The 19336-nt window shown below is 39.6% G+C and overlaps 1 protein-coding gene across 5 annotated transcripts in view; it reads right to left on the minus strand.

The window, feature by feature from the left end:
• The window catches only part of SGMS1 (sphingomyelin synthase 1), a 316221-nt gene that overhangs the window by 196667 nt on the left and 100218 nt on the right, over positions 1-19336 (minus strand). For all 5 annotated transcript variants that reach the window (XM_010379633.2, XM_030940475.1, XM_030940476.1 and 2 more), the window contains one exon: positions 12452-12547. The gene's annotated coding sequence lies outside the window, so the exon portion shown is untranslated. The remainder of the gene's footprint in view (positions 1-12451; positions 12548-19336) is intronic.

Here is a 19336-nt window from a genome sequence, read left to right on the forward strand (position 1 = left end):
GGGGCCTCAGGCCCCAATACCCTAATACCCTGGAATGGCAATACCCAAGAGAACTTATGTTCCAACCAGGGGCTCCAAGCCAGTGGCTCCTCTGGTTACAGTAAGCTTCAGCTTAGTTGGAGATAGGATGAGAACCATTTAATCCCCCACAACAGATCCCATGAGGGACAATTCATGGGATCTGCTAAAGATGTACCCACTCCCTACTACTGGCCCCAGCCACTCAGCCAGAGTCTTTGACCACCTCAAGCAATGCATGGGCTCCCCAAAGGTGCTATGTGACAACAATGCTCTATTTAAAACTACAGTCATTTATTCTGAGTTGTTTTTAAAGTAAAAATCAAATAACAATGTATATAAAAGCACCTCAAACATTTAAAGAGCTAAACAATCCAAGAGTATTAAAAGATTTACCATTTTGGCATGCTAACCACACTTGAGGGCTGAGATCCAGGGGCCATAAGTTTATGGGGTCTCTATGTCCTCGTAGTAGGCCACATGGGCTGTAGTGCAAAAATCAGCACAGTCGGACGTTGACTGAATCCTAGAGCTGCATCCTAGGGCAAGTGACTCGAGCTGCTTCAGCTCACGTTTCTCATCAGTTAACTAGGGTTAACATCTCTCTTGGTATGATAGTGAAATATCAAGTGACAAAAAGGAAGTCATGTCAGACATTAGCCTAAAGCCAGCAATAGATTATTATGTCCTCCTCTCTGATGGGATTTCACTGTGACTCGTCTAGACTGCAGGGAGACCTCTGTAAGTAAAGGATCGCCAACAGTGGGGTTTGTTTGACTCACTGTGGAAAGAACTTCTTTTGGGCAGACCTTTGGGTAACTGCCAATTCTCTATACCTTTTGGGCCAGACTCTGACCTAAGGAGAATATAAGAATTTGTCAGTGAAGTTCTTAAGCCTCTGCCAGAAAACCTTGGGCTTTCTCGCTTCCACACTAGACCAAATTCTGCTTACACATTAAGGCTGAATTCAAATGTCACCTCCTATGTAATGGCTTCCTCCTTAGGGATCTCCCCTGTTGCTGAAGTTTAGCTGGCTGCACATGGTTTGGTCCACCCTGATGGATGGTAATTTCCTTAAAAACAGGGTTTGGGGCTCATTTGCCTGTGTAAACTTAGCACCTTATCACAGATGTGGCATGTAGTTAATGATTATTGGTAAGTGCTTGCTCAACTGAGTTGACTACTGAATAGCATTAAATTCAAACCAATTTAGTAAATCCCAGTTTTAAATAAACAAGAAATCTCTTGTTGGGGAAAGACTGTGTAATCTTATACGTATTGTTGAGATATCTGTCCCATAAGGATAGAGGTTACATCCTTCAACCCCACAAATCACAGCCAAGAGTTTGGAATTTAAACCTTCCTTCAAAATCATATCTTGATTTTGATTTATAAAGTATGTTGATTATCAAGAAACCCAGTTTAAGAGCTCTACAGCTTCAATTTTCCAGTTAGAACTCTCCAATTCTTGCTGTAAACATTTGTGAGTTGTATTTTAATTAGACAGTGATTAAATTAGCCATTCCTCCTCCCACCAAATCAAACATGTTGGTTTTTCCAGTAGGACATATGATAAGCCATTCTAGGAAAATATACATATATATATACACACATACACACACACACATATATACATGTATATACACATGTATATATACATGAAAATAGACATATATATACATGAAAATAGTGCATTTGTTATGGCTGAGATTAAAAAGGATCTGAAAAGTCAACTCTTCTCTAGTGATGAATATTTTAATGGCAAAGGAACCAGGAGAGGTGATGGAGTAGATTTGACTCTATGTTCACATACTAAATGCTATACCCACTAAAGCTAGAATCAGCAGCTTTTGTTGTAACCTCCCAGCAGCATTCTGTTTAACAAAGATCATTAGAGCATCCACTTCTATAGTAATAGCTATTTCCATCACCCAATTAGAGGCCAGAGAACTGAAAGGGCTGCACCTTTGTATTAGAATGAGGCATTCTGTGTAACTAATGACTTAACAAATCCTTATCCAAGTAGCTAACAAGATGATCCTTTGATGGTATTTAAGCCAAAGCGCATCATTAATTATTTATTTTTGTTGGTGTTATTTTTATTTTAAAGTCAGACTTAATGAGGTATAATTTGCATGCAGTAATCCAGTCTTTTAAGTGTACAGTTCAATGAGTTTTAACAAACACACACAGTCATGTAATCACCACCACAATCAAGATACAGAACAATTCATTTATCTCAAAAATTTCCCTATGCCCTTTGCAGTCAGTCTTCTCCCCGATCACACACTCCTGGCAGTGATGATCTATTTTCTAACCCTATACTCTTGCCTTTTCCAGAATGTCCTTTAAATTGAATCATAAAGTATGGATTCTTTTGAGTTTGGTTCCTTTCACATAATATAAGGCATCTGAGTTTCAGTCAAATAGTTGTGTTGTTCTTTCTTATTGATGAGCAGTATTTCATTGATAGGCATATCAGTTTGTTTATCCATTTACTAGCTGAAGGACAATTACATTTTTTTCAGTTTTAGCAGTTATGAATAAAGCTGTCAGAAGTATTAGCCTACACATTTCTGTGTGAATAGAGGTTTTCAATTCTCTTGGATAAAAACTTAGGAGTGAAACTACTAGCTTATATGGTATGTGCTTAACTTTGTAAGAAACCACCTATTTTCCAAAGTGGCTATATCTTCTCAGACTCTCACCAGCGATGTAGGAGAGTTCTAGTTGCTCTGTATCTTTGTCAGTACTTGGTATTATCCGTTTTTGTTTTGTTTGTTTGCTTTTTACTTATTTTAATGGTGTGTAGTGGTATCTCTGTGTTTTTTTTACTTTTGATTTTGAAATAACTCTAGACTCACATAGGAGATACAAACATTGTAGAATGTTCCCCTGTATCCTTCACCCAGCTTCTCCCCATATCTTAAGTAATAACAATACAATTATCAAAAGCACAAACTTGACACTGGGTACAATACTATTACTATTAATAAACTATAGTCCATGTTCAGATTTCACTGGTTTTTACATGTTCTTCATTGTTTGTTTGCATTTTTTTATATACAATTCTATAAAACTTTATCTCATATATAGATTTATATAACAATTTCCACAATCAGGATGTAAATCTGATTAAATAAATCAAAGCACATTATATATTGAAAAGACCCTTTTGGGATTGATTATAAACATCATCTGCTGGAAGAACTTTGGTCAATGATGATGTCTTTCTTTTGACCTTTTCCCTTACCACATTAAAAAGCCAATTGTCTATGCTCCAGCTGGTATGTACAAACCACAATTGCCAGAGAAGTTCACTTTCAGAATGGGTGTTTGTCCTGTTCATTCTTTCTTTATTATGTGCCAGACCCAGTAGAGGTAGAGTGGATAAAATAGCAAACAAGAGAACAGTACTTCCCGCCTTTGAAAGAATTTAGAGTGTGAGAGATATTCATTCACTCATTCATACACACACACACACACACACACACACACACACACACACACACACAGTGACAAACACTATCCATGAATGAAAAGTAAAAAGTGAGATGAAAGGTTAAAACACAGTCTGGTTAAGACAGGGAGGAAGGTCCTTGTAAGCAAGCCCCATCCTCAGACTCAGTATTCAAGGCCTTCTGTGGAACCAGGGCATCCAAGCGCCACAGCCACTGAGTATGAAATACAGAAACCAACAAGTTCTTAAAGCAGAATACAAAGAAGATGCTCAGGGCTTAAGAAATTCACTGAAGACTTCTTATCTTCTCCTTAAGTCAGAGTCTAGCCCAAAAGATATGCAGAGTTGGCAATTACCCATGTGATGTTACCTTAGGACACCCATAGGCCTATTTCTGCCTTAAAAGGTTCTTTGCAACCACCTGCCACATTGAGCCAAACGCTACTACTAGAGATCTTGTAGTTACAGAGGTCTCCCTCTGTTCTAGATGAGTCACAGAGAAATCTTATCAGAAAGTGGGAACACAGTAATCCATCACTGGCTTTTGGCTCCAGCATGACCCCCTCCTCTTGTCTGAGGGATCCACACTTATAAAATTCTTCAAGGTAAACTGCCCCTCTCCCCTTCTAACCTTTACATATTTTTGTCATTAATCTATAATGCTATTTGTCTCATGTCTCTCTCTCCATTCTATACTAATAATCTCAGAAGTCTGACTCATCTCTGTATCTCCTGGCATCTGTACCCTCAGCTCCCACGCACACAGTAGGTGTCAATAAACATTCAGCGAATGTTTACATTCAAGGTATAATTTCAGATTACAATGTCCACAGTAGGGCTTTGAGGGAGTGGACTGTGAGACAGATGGGTCGTAACAGGAAAGATACCAATCAAAGGCATGGGGAAGGTTATCCAGTTCAAGAAGCATACCACAGAGTAGCTGAATATGGCAACAGGATACTTGGGCACCTGAGAGAGGGCAGAGGCAGGACAGAAGGAGATGGTGTAAGGGAGTAGGAAACAAGACTTATCCATACGTGGTAGCACTCAGAACCAAGCTAGCACCTGTCAGGGAAAAAAAAGCAGACATACTCTGAAGCGGAAAGGAGAGAGAGAAAGGGCTCTCTCTCTCTCTGTCTCCATGACTTTGTTTATATGGACATCTGCCAAGAGCAGGGCTATGGGAGACCAGGAGCTCAAAAAGAAGCAAGCATTTGCAACAGCTGCTATGGAAGTCATCTAGGAAATTAATAAGAAATGAGATCAAGGACTTCAACTCACATACCAGTTCCAAAACCCTCTAGGGTCCCTCTGTGCACAAGGCAACGACCTGGGTTTGCCAGTCCATGAGGGCTGGGTCCTATCCTGCAATGCCTCCTGACCCAGCTATGAGGAAGTTCGCAGGCTGCCCAAGAGTTGATGGGAAAAGAAGACACTGTTCTTGGCTCTGCATTAATTGAGCCTTCCACATGTAGAAATTGTTTAGTGATTAGTAAGTGCAAGAACTCCCAAACCAAAACACCAATTGTTTTACAGCCTAAATTTAAAACTATCAGAAAATTATTCCAGCTCATATTTCCAAAACCACTGGCTTTTCAGCAGGACTGCCTCTTATCCAACACTTTGGCCTTTGCCACCTTGCAGTACCCGGGGTGATATGTGGACTATGGAAAGGAGATGGGGGACCCTGCAGCCAGCCACACTTATCCACTACAAGTCTTGAGGGTAGCTAGCCCTGAGAGCTCCCAGATAGAGGTCTGAAATATACCCCAAAACTGAAGTAGGGACGTCTTTCCACAAGATTCACTTGTAATTTTTGAAGTATGCCTCATGTAGGTAACAAATGCTACCATTACAACGCTATTTTCCAAAATCACTGAGCTTCTTGGATGCAAGGTGTTAAGTACCAGCAGGTCCCCAGTCACTCAAGTTTCAGTTACACCAATTGCTTGCACTTTCTCTGTCCTCACTAAGGTTTCAACCAAGAAGAACCTTGCTTCCTGGTAACACAGCGAACCACAAAGTAAAACAGAAACTGGCAACTGCAAGATGGTTTTCAATGGTCTCTGGGGAAAAACAGCAAAGCAGGTAGAACTGCCCCTCTCAGCTCCAGTTTGGAAAGGTCACCAGACACTGGTTCAGCTCTCTGGCCACCCCAAGGACCAGTTGTAGCTCCCAAACAAGTGCCCCTTCCCCCTAGGAGTGCTTGAGGCTTCAAAACTACCTTCAATGCTTTCTCTCCACTCCCATCCCAGGCCAAAACTGCCCTTCCCAACCAGTTCAGCTAGGAAATGGACACTCCCAGGTGTGAATGACACGAAGCCTTCTTCTAATACAGAGACTGAAATAACAGCTCCAGACCAGATAGGATGTTAATATCTCCAAGCCCTCATTCACTCAAAAGCTATTACAATAATGTATCTAAAGATGAGGGTAGCACTAAAAATGCATTAAACGCATATTCATCAATTAATAAAATCAGCATTCAGCTTTATATTAAGCTCAAAATTAAGTAACTTAGGCCCAGACTGTTTCATAGTATTTACATACATTTTTAAAAAATATAAAGTACTTTAGCACAAATATTCCTATCCGCTGTTTCACATCAGAAACTAGAACTGGGTTATTCTTCAACAACAGGACACTGCCAGGGAGCAGCAGACTGTTTACAAAATGACCCCAAAGAAACGTCACACTTCATGTATTTTCAAACCCATGAAGAACAGTTATGAATCAAAGCTGAATCTTAAATCTCATTTCAATTCCAACTTTCCTCCTACCAAAGGAAAGGAGGCATATTGTTAAGTTCAAAAGACCCAAACAAGATATCAAAAAGCTGCCTGTGAGCACCAAACAAAAGACATTTCATATAATTTATCTGCAAATGCTAAAAATGCAGTTCTTTGCAATTATGCCTCTGCCTACATGTCACTGTGTTTTGTCATAGGTATTTCCAAATGATGCAGTCTGAATGAAAAGTCCATTTTTCCAAACCCATAAAAGGGTGAGGAGAAGAAAAACTAACATTTTGGTGATTGTCTACCTACCATGTATATCAAACCTTTACATGATAAGTCTTTGAGATTGTTAAATATCCCTTAATATCTATTCTCCCTTTCTTCCTTATAACAAAACCCCCAGTTCTTTTAACTGATACCCAGAAAAAGAACCATAGTTCACAGAATCTTGCAGCTAGGAGTGGCTACGTGGCTATGCTCTAGCTCAGCAGTGCTCAAAGTCTTATGTGGCTCTTATGATTACATAGTGCCCACCTGGACAATTCAGGATGTGCTCCCTATCTCCAGATCCTGAGCTTAATTACATCTGTAGTCTTTTGCCATGTAAGGTAATATATTCACAGCTACTGAGAACTAGGTCATGCACATCTTTGGGGGCCATTAGGCCATTATTCTGCTACCACAATATGCTAGATATCCTAAGCAAAGTTCTTTACGGTCCTCAATAATTTTTAAAAGTATACAGGGGTCCTAAAACCAAAAGGCTTAAGAACCACTGCTGTAGCAAATAAACAGATTAAGGTAGTTATTAGGTGGGGAAAAGCAAAACTCAGCAAAGCTAAGTGATTAACCAAAGTCCTACAGACTATCAGCAGAACTTCAACTTGAACCCAGGCAGTTTGGCCTCGGTTCTGATGAACCTGGTATGGCTCCCTCTGTAGGCATATTTGCAGGCGTCAAACAGAAGATACAACAAGCACTCACATATGAATCTGGTGAGCAGGAGGAAGAACAGGTTGGAGAGGAAGGTGATTAAAATAATCCTAACTTTTCAAAATCTTATTTAGAAACATACTAACTCATTATCTTTTGTGAGAAAGGAGCAAAACGTTACAAATGGCCAAGTGTCCCAGTGCCAAGTCAAAGAGAGATGAGTAACCCTGCTCCCTAAAGAGGAACAGGATTGTGACTAAAGCACTGGAGACACGGAACACTGCTCTGGGTTATACGTCACAGCCTGGTCACTTGTCTTGACAATGACTGTCAAGCCCCACTTTTTAGCATCCTAACTGACATAAACCTCTGAAAGACAGCACACTTAGGCTGTGTCTCTGCATCGTTTTGATATGACCAGAATCCAACCTCATGGTGGAAAAGAAACAGCACTCAGGTGAATTCTGTTAAAAATCATGCTAATGATGCAACTCATAACCTTCAGAGGGACACATTTACAGAGAACTGACAAGTTCAAAGGGCCAGTTACTGCTTTGCCAAATCAAGTCCCTAGCCCAGGACAACAGAACTGGAGCAGTGGCAATGAGATGTCTTTCCCTCTGCCTGAGCAGTGTGCCATAGAGCCTGATGGCTTTGCTGGCACAGAAGGCTGGGCAAAGCTTGCTCAGGAAGCACTTGTCATCCCTGACAAGCATCTCCAGTACTACTCCATCACTTCCCCAGCTCCCCAAGTGAACCTTCTCGAGTGCTCAGCTTTCCAACCATTTGGAAAGCAAAAACCAGCAGAAGTGCCTGAACTGACGGCCAAGAAAAACCCAAGGATACAAGGACGTAGATGGAAGTTACTATTCATTAGAATTTGCTATCAAAGGAAGGAAAAGCTACACAATTTTCTGATACTTTTATTTTTCAAATGAAAGTATAGAGCCAATACCAGACAATTCCTCAAAGAATCTCTCATCACAGAGCTCCGCATTTCCTAGGAATGTTTTCAGTGCCTGTCTTTCCTATGATTTACACTAGTATTACAAAAATCCTACCTGTAACCTACAAAGCAAAGAGACTGCAAATTAGAGACATGCCTAATGTATTACTTCCATCACAAAATCCACACACACTTGTCAGATCTGAGTAGCCTCTAGAAACATGTGGTTATCTATTGGTAATTATTCTGCTGCAGAAGGAATAATTTTTTTAAAAAACCGTTAAATCAGCAACCTCACTTGACATCCATTTTGAAATATTTTTTTCATGTGCCAAAGCCCAAGGCAAGTTAGCATTCTACAGACCAAAAATTTCATGCTGCCTTCTATGCCTGTTAAGGGGATGCAGAATGTAAGAACATGGAGCTTACAGAGATGATGCCTCTAATTCACAACAGCAAACATCAATTATCTGCACTCCGTGTGAAGAAGAAACGCATCCACGGGCAGAGACCCACAACTGACTCGTTTATATCTAGGACTCTGGATAGAAAGAAAAATGGCATTGTGACAGAAAATAGATTGGGAGGCATAACAAATTGGTGCTGAATAAGTATTCTGTTCTAACGAGTTATTTCAAGAGTGGTAATTCCAGTTTCCAAGGGAGTAAATATTCAACAGATTAACTACAAAAGGAACCCTGGCAAAAGTGTAAGGATATAGTATGTCATATGTTTAGCTAGCTTTCAAAAAGATCACTCTTGCAATATTTTCTTTATACTTAGGTGAAACAAAGGAAAGTAATAAACTGATAAAGAGTACTTAGAGAAAACTGATTTTTAAACATCATCTGAGCATTCCTAATTCAGGAATTGAGATGGATTAGATATTTGCAAGGCCCTTCTGCTATACTATAGTTATAGCCTGAATAAATTACATTTTAAAATACTTTTTAATGCACTGGTTAGCTCCGGGTAGAGAAACAAATCCCACGAGAATATAGTGGGAACATGTACTGTTCCTGAGCAAAGAACAGTCAGGAGTGAGCAAAAAAGAAAGTTGGAGTTGCCCTGGAGGTAACTATGAATACCAACCAAGGGGTGGGGCAACTAGACAGCCAAGTTTTGGCATGGTAGGGAAAGCCCAGCTTGAAACCTAAAGGAACAGGTATTCAAAGAGAAGAGAAGTGGTCCTGGGTCTGTAGTATCCTCCTGGCTCCTAGTACAAACAAAATTTCAAGAAGTAATACTTCAAGATTCCAAGAAATAATTATCAAGCAAATATTAGCATACAATCAAAACTCACCCTGTACACTAGGAAAGAAGCCCAAAAACATTTAGACCACCAAGGATTTCAGATGCTGGCATTATCAAATATAGGATATGAAATAACTGCTTAATGATGAGGCCAAAAAAATGAGCAAGCAAAATGAAACCATCAAAAAACACTCAGGCAGATTTAAGGCAGAAATAAAGATTTTAGAAATGTAAAAAACATACTCATTTGAATTAAAAATTCAATGGATAGGCTGAACAGAAGAGCCAACACAGTTAAAGAGAGAAGTATTGAACTAAAAGCTAAATCTTAAATTACAGAATGAAGCAGAGAAAAATGAGAAAGAAAATACTGAACAGAAATTAAGACATAGAAGATAAAAAGAGAAGTTCTAACTTCCATTTAATCAAAACCAGGAGATGATAGAGAGAATGGAGAAAAGACAGCATTCAAAGCATTGGGAGCCGAAAAATATTTAGAGTGGATAAATGAAATAAATTGATAGATACATGAAACACGAAAAATATAAACAGAATTCTTAAAAGAAAGCTGTAAATAGACACGTTGTAATGAAACTGCTGAACACCAAAGACAAATAAACGAACTTAGAGTAAGTCAAATCATCTACTAAAAAAATAGCAAATGAAAGATAAACAGATGTCCTGACAGCAAAAATGAAAGTTATGGACAATGGAACAGTATGTCCACAACACTGGGAAAAAAATAACTATCAACTAAGAACTGTAAGAGTGAAATAAAGACATTTCAGAAACCAAAATGAGAGACGTTACCACCAAAAGATTCTCAGGAAAAGAAAAAATTCTGAAGAAGCTAAATCTCATCAGAGGAAAGGTAAGGATAAAGAAAGGAAGAGGAATAAGAAATGGTAAGCATATAAAGTTAAAAAAATACCATCTCCATACAATAAAATTGACTAATTTGTATGGTGAAGCAAATAATAAAACTGATAAGCTGAAAAGAACATCTATGTACAGAAGGAGGGAGTCTTCATTAGGTTTTTTTTAACTATGAGTTTTGTATTATTCCAGAAGGGGATTAGAATACCTTAAATACTGACTGACTTTAAAACTTCTATGTGTGCACAATGTACTTTCAGGATAATCATTAGAAGAACAGAAATACAAGTTATAATTTCCAAATCATCAGAGAAAGAAAAACTGAATAAGAATATAAACCAATAAGAAGTTCAATCCAAAAGAAAAGAAAAAACAAAGATTAGCAAGAAAAACATTTTTAGTTTGTTTGTTTGTTTGTTTGTTTGTTTTTGAGATAATGTTTCGCTCTTGTCACCCAGGCCAGAGTGCAGTGGCGTGATCTTGGCTCACTGCAACCTCTGCCTCCCAGGTTCAAAGCGATTCTCGTGCCTCAGCTTCCCAAGTAGCTGGGATTACAGGGGCGCACCACCACGCCCGGCTAATTTTTATATTTTTAGTAGAGACAGGGTTTCACCACATTGGCCAGGCTGGTCTCGAACTCCTGACCTTAGGTGATCTGCCTGCCTCAGTCTCCCAAAGTGCTGGGATTACAGGCATGAGCCACGGCACCTGGCCGCAATGAAAATATTTGTACTATACAAACAGTTTCAAATTTTTTAGGCTATGTTTCAAAAAACAAAACAAAAGGTTGGGCGCAGTGGCTCAAGCCTGTAATCCCAGCACTTTGGGAGGCTGAGGCGCGCAGATCACAAGGTCAGGAGATCAAGACCATCCTGGCTAACACGGTAAAACCCTGTCTCTACTAAAGATACACAAAATTAGCCGGGTGTGGTGGCGGGCGCCTATAGTACCAGCTACTCAGGAGGCTGAGGCAGGAGAATGGTGTGAACCTGGGAGGCGGAACTTGCAGTGAGCCGAGATTGTGCCACTGTACTCCAGCCTGGGTGACAGAGCGAGACTCCGTCTCAAAAAAAAAAAAAAAAAAAAAACAAAGGGCAGAAACAAGCTTCATTCACTATATAATAAAAGACTGAAATTTTTGTCTAAATTAAAATTATGCACTCTGTTCTCCAAAGGATATTAAAGATGTACAATCACACTATTAATCAGGAAATAAAGATGACAATGATATACTATTTTACATCCACTAGCCTGGCAACAAAATACCAAATATTGGAGGGAACGGAGACAACAGATAAACTGTGATCAATTCTCCCCACAGAATTTAACTTAACCACTTAACCAGAAAAATTAAGTTTATTACCATTACATGCAACAAGTAAATCTTACAACACAACAGGGCAAAAAAAATGCAAGCTGCAGAATACTACATGCAATATACCATTCTGTTCAAGCTTAAAATTAAACAAAGCTAAGCAATATATCATTTGGAGATTATATATACAGACATAGTAATCAACATATATACAGACACAGAAATAGAACATAGAAACAGACATGGAATCAACCATGATGCTAGAGACACTGTTTCATTCATCTAACTTTTACTTTCTAGGTCAAGTTCTTTATCTCATCTCAGATTGGCACTCTGAACAGCACTGGATTCAACTGTTCAACTCCAGGGAAGAAGGTAGACCTGGTAACAGTGATCTTCTAGGATGAAAGCCTTCATCAAAAGCAATTCCAGACTAAGGGAAAAGGCATGCCCCCAAATGACATATCCTAGTTTATGTGACGTCACATAAACCTGGTTTATGTGACTTCAAATCCAGCAGCATCCTTTTCTGTCATTTCCAGAGACTCAGGCTGACACTGTGTAAACCCGGTTTATGTGACTTCAAATCCAGCAGCATCCTTTTCTGTCATTTCCAGAGACTCGGGCTGACACTGTTTCCTGTGGCCTTTGCCTTACGCATTTCTACCACCCTGGCCCAGACTGCTTGCCTTCTCCAACGAGGAAGCTGGCCTCTTCAAGTGTGTTTCCTACTTTCCCCAAACCACACAGGCCTTTTGTTGGCTAATTTTGCCCCTGGGCACCACAAAGGCCTGGAAGATCCCTTTATGCCAGAGCCTCACACAAAATCTCAGAACAAAGCAAGAGTGATTACAAGGAACTTCAGAACCATGAGTTCTTTGAGAATGGGTGAAATGCTGATTCTGACTTACCTATATTGTCTTTTATTACACACCCTCTGCTGTGTTCCAACTTTATTGTTCTTGAAATTCAAAAAGTCCACACTCCTTCAGTCACTGAAGCTTTACCTGGAATAACAAGGGCAGAAAATGAGGAAGGAAGCAACCAGAAGGAACAGAAGGGCCCACTTGGAAAAGAAACTCTTTCATAAATCAAATCAATTAAAAACTTGATATGTGAGAGAAATAAGGGCCACCTGGATAAGGAAAATCTCCACCTCAGTCTAAGCCATTTTAACTAAAACTATTAATAGGGGCAGGGCACAGTGGGTCACATCTGTAATCTCAGCACTTTGGGAGGCTGAGGTGGGAGGATCACTTGAGCCCAGGAGTTTGAGACCAGCCTGGGCAATATAGCAAGACCTTTTCTCTACAAATAATTTTAAAAATAGCCAGATGTGGTGGTGTTTACCTGTGGTCCCAGTCACTCAGGAGGCTCAGGTAAAAGCATCACTTGAGAATGGGAGGTGGAGGCTGCAGTGAGTCATGACTGCACTCTAACCTGGGCAACATAGCAAGACCCCATCTCAAAAAAAACCTATTAATGTCTTGTTAATAGTAACATGTTTGCAGAAGAAATCATTATTATTTACAAAGAGCTTTCACATGCATTTTCTCATTGGAGCCATAAGATCTTGAGAACAGACAAGCACCATTTTAAAATGAAGCAGCCAAAGTTCCCAAAGGTTAGGGAAATTGCCACCAATCACTCGGCCAGCAAGTATCAAAGAAGAAATCAGTGCCCAGCTCAACCAACCCTTGCTCCAAACTCTTCCATGACACCATACAACATAATAGCTTCAACTTGAATAGCAATATTTATTATTTCCTCCTGCATAGATATGCTTTCTTAGACAACAGATAGAATGGCTTTGCATGCTAAGTGACCGACACTGCGATAGCATTAATGTATTTACCACAGACAACCCAAAGGGTAGAAAATCCACACAAAGGTAGTCAAGAAACACCTTATCTTTTCTGCATACTCTACTTTTCTCTTTAAATCATAGTTATACTTGCTGGGATCTTTTGTTTTAGTTTTTTTTTTTCTTTTTTTTTTTTCTTTGAGACAGAGTCTCAGGCTGAGTACAGTGGCACAGTCATGGCTCACTGCAGCCCATGGGCTCAGGCAATCCTCCCAACTCAGCCTCCCAAACAGCTAGGCCTTCAGGTGCATGCCACCATGCCCAGCTGATTTTTTTTAGTAGAGATGGGGTCTTGCTATGTTGCCCAGGCTGGTCTCGAAATCTTGGACTCAAGTGATCTTCCCACCTCAGTCTCCCAAAGTGCTGGGAGGCATGCACTACCACAACTGGCCTTTAAATTTTTGTATTCGGAAATAATTTCAAGCTTACAGAAGAGTTGTAGAATAATACTAGTACAAAAGTATCCAGGTACTCTTTACCCAGATTCACTTATTATCAACATTTAACTCATTTATTTAACCATTCACTCACTCTGTCCATTCATTCATTCGACAATTTTTTCTGAGCCATAAGGGAGATAAGTTCAATACAACACAGCACTTTACCTCTAAATACTTCAGAATTTATTTCCTAAGAAAAAGAATATTCTCTTACATAACCACAACATAGTTATCAGCCTTAGTAAATTTAATCTTTATATAATACTTTAATCTACTGCCATATTCAATTAACCCAATAACACCCTTTATAGTATTTCTCTTTCCTCCAATTCAGATCCAGTCCGGGGTTAGATACTGCATTTAGCTGCCATTACTCTTTAGCTTCCTTTCACCTGAACAACACCAGCTTTCTTTTGTCTTTTATGACTGACACTAACACTTTAGAAGAATACAGCCTCTCCCCCTTTTTATATTAATAGAACATTTCTATTTTGACTTTCATGACATTTCCTCAGGTGATTCCTGATGATTCAGTTCGGGTTATGCATTCTCAGAAAACTACAAAAGTGATATTTTCTTATCTGGCTATCACATCTAAAGGCACAAGAAGTCCATCTGCCCCAGCTTGGTTATGTTAATTTTGATCACCCAGCCAAGGTGCTGTCCAACTTTTTCAGTGAAAAATTACTACTTTTTCCCTTGTAGCTAACAAGTAATCTGTAGGAAGACACTTTAAGACCATGCAAATATCTTGTCCCTCATCAAAATTTCCCCCTAGATTTAGCATCCATTAGTGATGTCTGCCTGATAAAAACTTTATACTGTGATGAATGCAACATGCTGACTTTTCCGACTCCAGCAATCCCTCCATATTGCCATTCATTACTCAGCATTCCACATTGTTTACCAATATATCTATTTATGATCACCAGAGATACATGAAGTCCTATTTTTTCAATGACTTATAATTTATCCTTGTACTTATTTTGGTGCTCCAACTGTCTCAGACTTAGCCAGTGGGAAGCCGTTCAAGCTGGCTCCTGTATCCCTGTGACATACTCCCTCTTTTAAAAATATTTTCTTACTTTTATTTCCTTACTTTTTGATATTTAAAAAAAATACTATGGGTTCATCTTGTATCTACCCTGTCTCTGACCTGGATCCTGTCAATTCTCCAAAAACCACTGGTTCCTTTCCATGGAGAATGCTATTAGAGACCAAGATCTGGTATTACCCACTTTTATAGTCATTGTTCATATCTATTGATTATTATTTTGAATATGGGTCACAATCCCCTGCTACTTTGTATGCTTCTTTCCATTATAAGGTAAACAATTGGAGGGTGTTCAGTTTGGCTCTGGTGGCAGCTAAATTACTGGTGGGTCCTCTTGATCCTGCCAGTCTTGGTTTTACACTTGGTTAAGATGAGTCTATTTCACTTATGTCCTTAGTCCAAGCTTACGGCCCTTACTGTAAGGTATGGATGGTCTTTATTTCTAGGATGTGATGTCTCAAATAGAATGGCTAAGGCATTCAGCAAGGTCTCTTCACCTTGCTAGGCCAGAAACTCAATCGCTCTCAGTAATACATGACCTTCGGTACCGCCATTCTGTTCTTAGCCTAGTAGCAGCTGCTCTTTGCAGGGCCTCACCCCTCGAGTAGCTCCCTCCTCTCCAGTACCCTGCCATACAAATCCCAGCCTCTTCAGCCGCCTTAAACTCCAATCTCTGCCCTCTCAATGCTATGAGACTACCATGCTCTGCTAGGGTTCACCTCCCTATATCACAGTGGGGAAAGTATTTAAGCAGGAAACCAGGGCAAATGTGAGTCCCCCTCTTGTGATTCTCTTCTCTCAAGGATCACAGTTCTGGATGCCTGCTGTTCACTGCCTGAAAACCACTGCCTCATAGACAGCAGTCCTGTTTTCTGCTTGTTTATCTTAGGAGGCAAGACCAGCACCCATTACTTCTCTCTTTTTCTCTTTATGCCTTTAATAGTAGATGATGACTGAGGAAGACAGGTCTTCTCTACTGGGAAGGGTTAAGACTCAAATATTTTCAATGTATAATAAATGCTCTTTACTTAAACATTTCAAAGAAACTCACTTTCTAACAATCTGTTTCTTACAAATGTATGTGCTTCCTTTAAGCACAACACTGTAGCAAGAAAAATGTTCTCTATCAGGGAGGCAATTCCAAACAAATGACACGGAAATGTCCCTGTTTCTTCCAAAAAGCTGACACTCACTTCAGATAGCCAGCTGGCTATCACTCTAACATGCATTTACATTCATTTCCATAACCCCTTCCTCCTACTGGCGTAACAAAGTAGTAGAGCCTACTCAAATTCATGAAAGTTAGTTGCTCTTCATTTCTCTTGTTTATGTGCCTGTTCTTAGGGATGGAGAAAAGACTCCTTTTCATATAAATCATTTTCTGGTATATTTCCATGTCTACTTATAACCACTGTTGAGAAAATAATTAGAAAATAAATAATCAAAAATAAAACTTGCAACCCCAGATACAAAGCTAATCAAAAGAAAACTGGCAAATAAGAATAGTATTTTACCAAATACTGTGAGAAAACATGATTTTGCAATCGCAGAAAAATGGAGAACAAGTCTTTCCCTGCACAAGGCAGTAGATTTGTGCCTATGGCACACTGCGTGCACGTGTGCACACACGAGGCATTCCAAACACACAGTTTGCAGACTGAAATGTGGGACACCCTCTTGCTACTTCTTGGGCAGAATTCCTTCATATTAGAAATCCATATTTCAGCTCATCTAATTCATTTTCTCACAAGGAATCAATGCATGACAAGTTGTACCTTTCTTTGGTTCTCCTTCAGGTCCCCTGGATCTTCAAAGCGAGCATCTGATGTAAACAAAATGCTTTATTGTCCTTTTGTACTCCTCACTGTCCAGGCATTCCTAATCTTCTTGGGGCTCTTAGAACAGTCTTCTCACAGGTCACAATGTCTCCTATAGACCTTGTTGAACTCTGTTTCCTCAAGTCTGCATTTGTCCAGCACCCTAATGAGGTACAAATTCTTCTGTGTGACCCATTTCCCAGGAATGCAGTCTGAGCCCCCGGGCTTGATAAAACAAGAACTCCATGAAGTACTCCCAGTCCCCCTTACCATTTCATCTCCTAACACTTTATGCTCCATCACTAGTGAAAAACTTGTAGCCATTCTCCCTTCATGAAACACCCTTTTCCTCATTTCTTCTCTTGACTAACTCTGAAAATTTTTTCATGATCACCATTCAAAGCTGGATTAGTGCCCCAGCCCTGTGCTCACCTTTATAATAAATAAACTTCACTGAGTGCTTTCGATATGCTAAGCATGGATGGACACTTAACATGTATGATCTTATTTAGTGCTACTACCAGGTCTGTAAAGTAGGTGATATTTATTATTATCAGCCCATTTACAGATGAGCAAACATGAAGAAAGACTACACAGCATCCCAATGTCAAGCAGCTGGGGAGTGGTGGAGCCACAGAGTTCATAGGCTTTTCATTACAAACAACATGAAACATAATTAGTTGAAAAATTAACAGCATAATAGGTACTTCCAGGCAAAAGGCCCAGAATGTCAATGGTGACCCTATGACAACACTGAAAGGGTAAAAATAAGATGAGAGTAACTCATCAGAATCCTTCAGAAGAGGGCGCAAAAAGAGACCTATAAACTAACATCAACTATAATGCCCATAATAAAGACCAAAATAGTTTACCAAGACACGGTGACCAGCAATTTCTAAGAACCAAGTAATGTACACATGGCTCAAGCAAAATAATATTTAAAAGAAGTGGCAGAAATAGTGAAGAATTTTCTTACTAGGGATTAGAAAAAAAGCATTACATCAAAGATTAAGAAGAGCTCTCAGAGGAAAGAATCTGGAATATTTGAATAAATCAATTCTGTCCTCAAGAAGTTCTTCTACTGGCTAACAAACAGCATCCTTTATTGGGTTTACATGTTGGCTCCTACACAACTTGAATGAGTGAAGATTAGTGAATAGGAAAAATCCTGTTGCACCCCATCTGGGTCCTGTGTGCCACAGATCAATATGCCCATTTCTGGCTCCAGATTGTGAAGGTGGGGTGTAAAGGAGGCATGAACAGGAATGCTGATGACGTGCTCCTTCCAAATGCCACCCAGACAGCCTCATGAAGAGCAAGGTAGAGAGGATCAGTATTTCAGTACAGGCATCACTCAAGCAGGTTACCCTTCTTCACTGGTAGAGACCAAGATGCTCGGTCTCTTGGTTAGACCTTGACTGTGAAGATCTTAATCTCACTTCAAAATAAAAATCAAGCAAGGTCAAAGTTATCAATGCTGGGCTCTACACTTCTCGGGAAAATTGAAAAACAGAAAAGAATCAAAAGTAGAAAAGTAAAGATCACTGAAATCTAATGTGAGGTATGAAATTCCCAGAGAAAGTTTTGTCTAGGGAAAACAAGGGAGATTCTACCACTTACCATAATTTTAAGCACTATTCTGCTATGAGCAATGGATAGTATTTTTCCATTTCCACCAAAGACAGAGCAGTGAAAACAACTTTAGCCTATAAGAATTTCAGCTTTAAGACAGTGACTTTCTCCAAAGCAAGAACTTTTAACTAAGGAGTCTATAGTTTGTATTCCGATGACAAAGGTTGCCATGTTAATTATTAAAACATAGAACTCCCAAATTGGTATTCCTGTAGAATATGTGATTTTTACCTCAGGAGCTGTAATAATAATCGATAATACAGCTACTTATTGAGTGCTTTGCTACAGGCCAAAAGTCACTCAGGGAGACCTGAGGGAAACCCCAGCTCTGCTAGTGCTGTGGGATTCACATGTGTATTAGTCCGTTCTCAAAGTGCTATGAAAACTACCTGAGACCAGGTAATTTATGAAGGAAAGAGGTTTAACTGACTCACAGTTCCACAAGCTTAACAGGAAGCATGACTGGAAGGCCTCAGGAAACTTACAATCACAGCAGAAGGCGAAGGGGAAGCAAGCACCTTCTTCTAACGGTAGTAAGAGGGGGTGGTCGGTGGGAGAAGTGCCACACTTTTAAACGATCGGATGTCAGAGAACTCACTCACTATCATGAGAACAGCATGGGGGAAATCCGCCCCCATGATCCAATCATCTCCCACCAAGTCCCTCCCCTGACACATGGGGATTACAACTCGAGATTTGGGTATGGACACAGAGCTAAACCATATAAACACACAATCTCCCTGCTTCAATGCACAACCTCTTCTCTACAGGGATAAGACCAATGCAAATTAAACTTACACTTACAAAATAGGATAATACCTGCTTTATGAGGTTTGAGAAAGGATTCAGTTAAGTTAATTTTATTTACCCTTGGTCTATCATGTAGCAAGCACTTCATAAATGTTAGCTATTATTACTGGCAAATAATTTTAACTTTACTTGGGTCAACTTCTTCCTGCTATTCAATCCCTGATTCTGTTAAAGGCAAG

This window comes from Rhinopithecus roxellana, chromosome 11 (assembly GCF_007565055.1).
Source record: "Rhinopithecus roxellana isolate Shanxi Qingling chromosome 11, ASM756505v1, whole genome shotgun sequence".
Classification (NCBI taxonomy): domain Eukaryota; kingdom Metazoa; phylum Chordata; class Mammalia; order Primates; family Cercopithecidae; genus Rhinopithecus; species Rhinopithecus roxellana.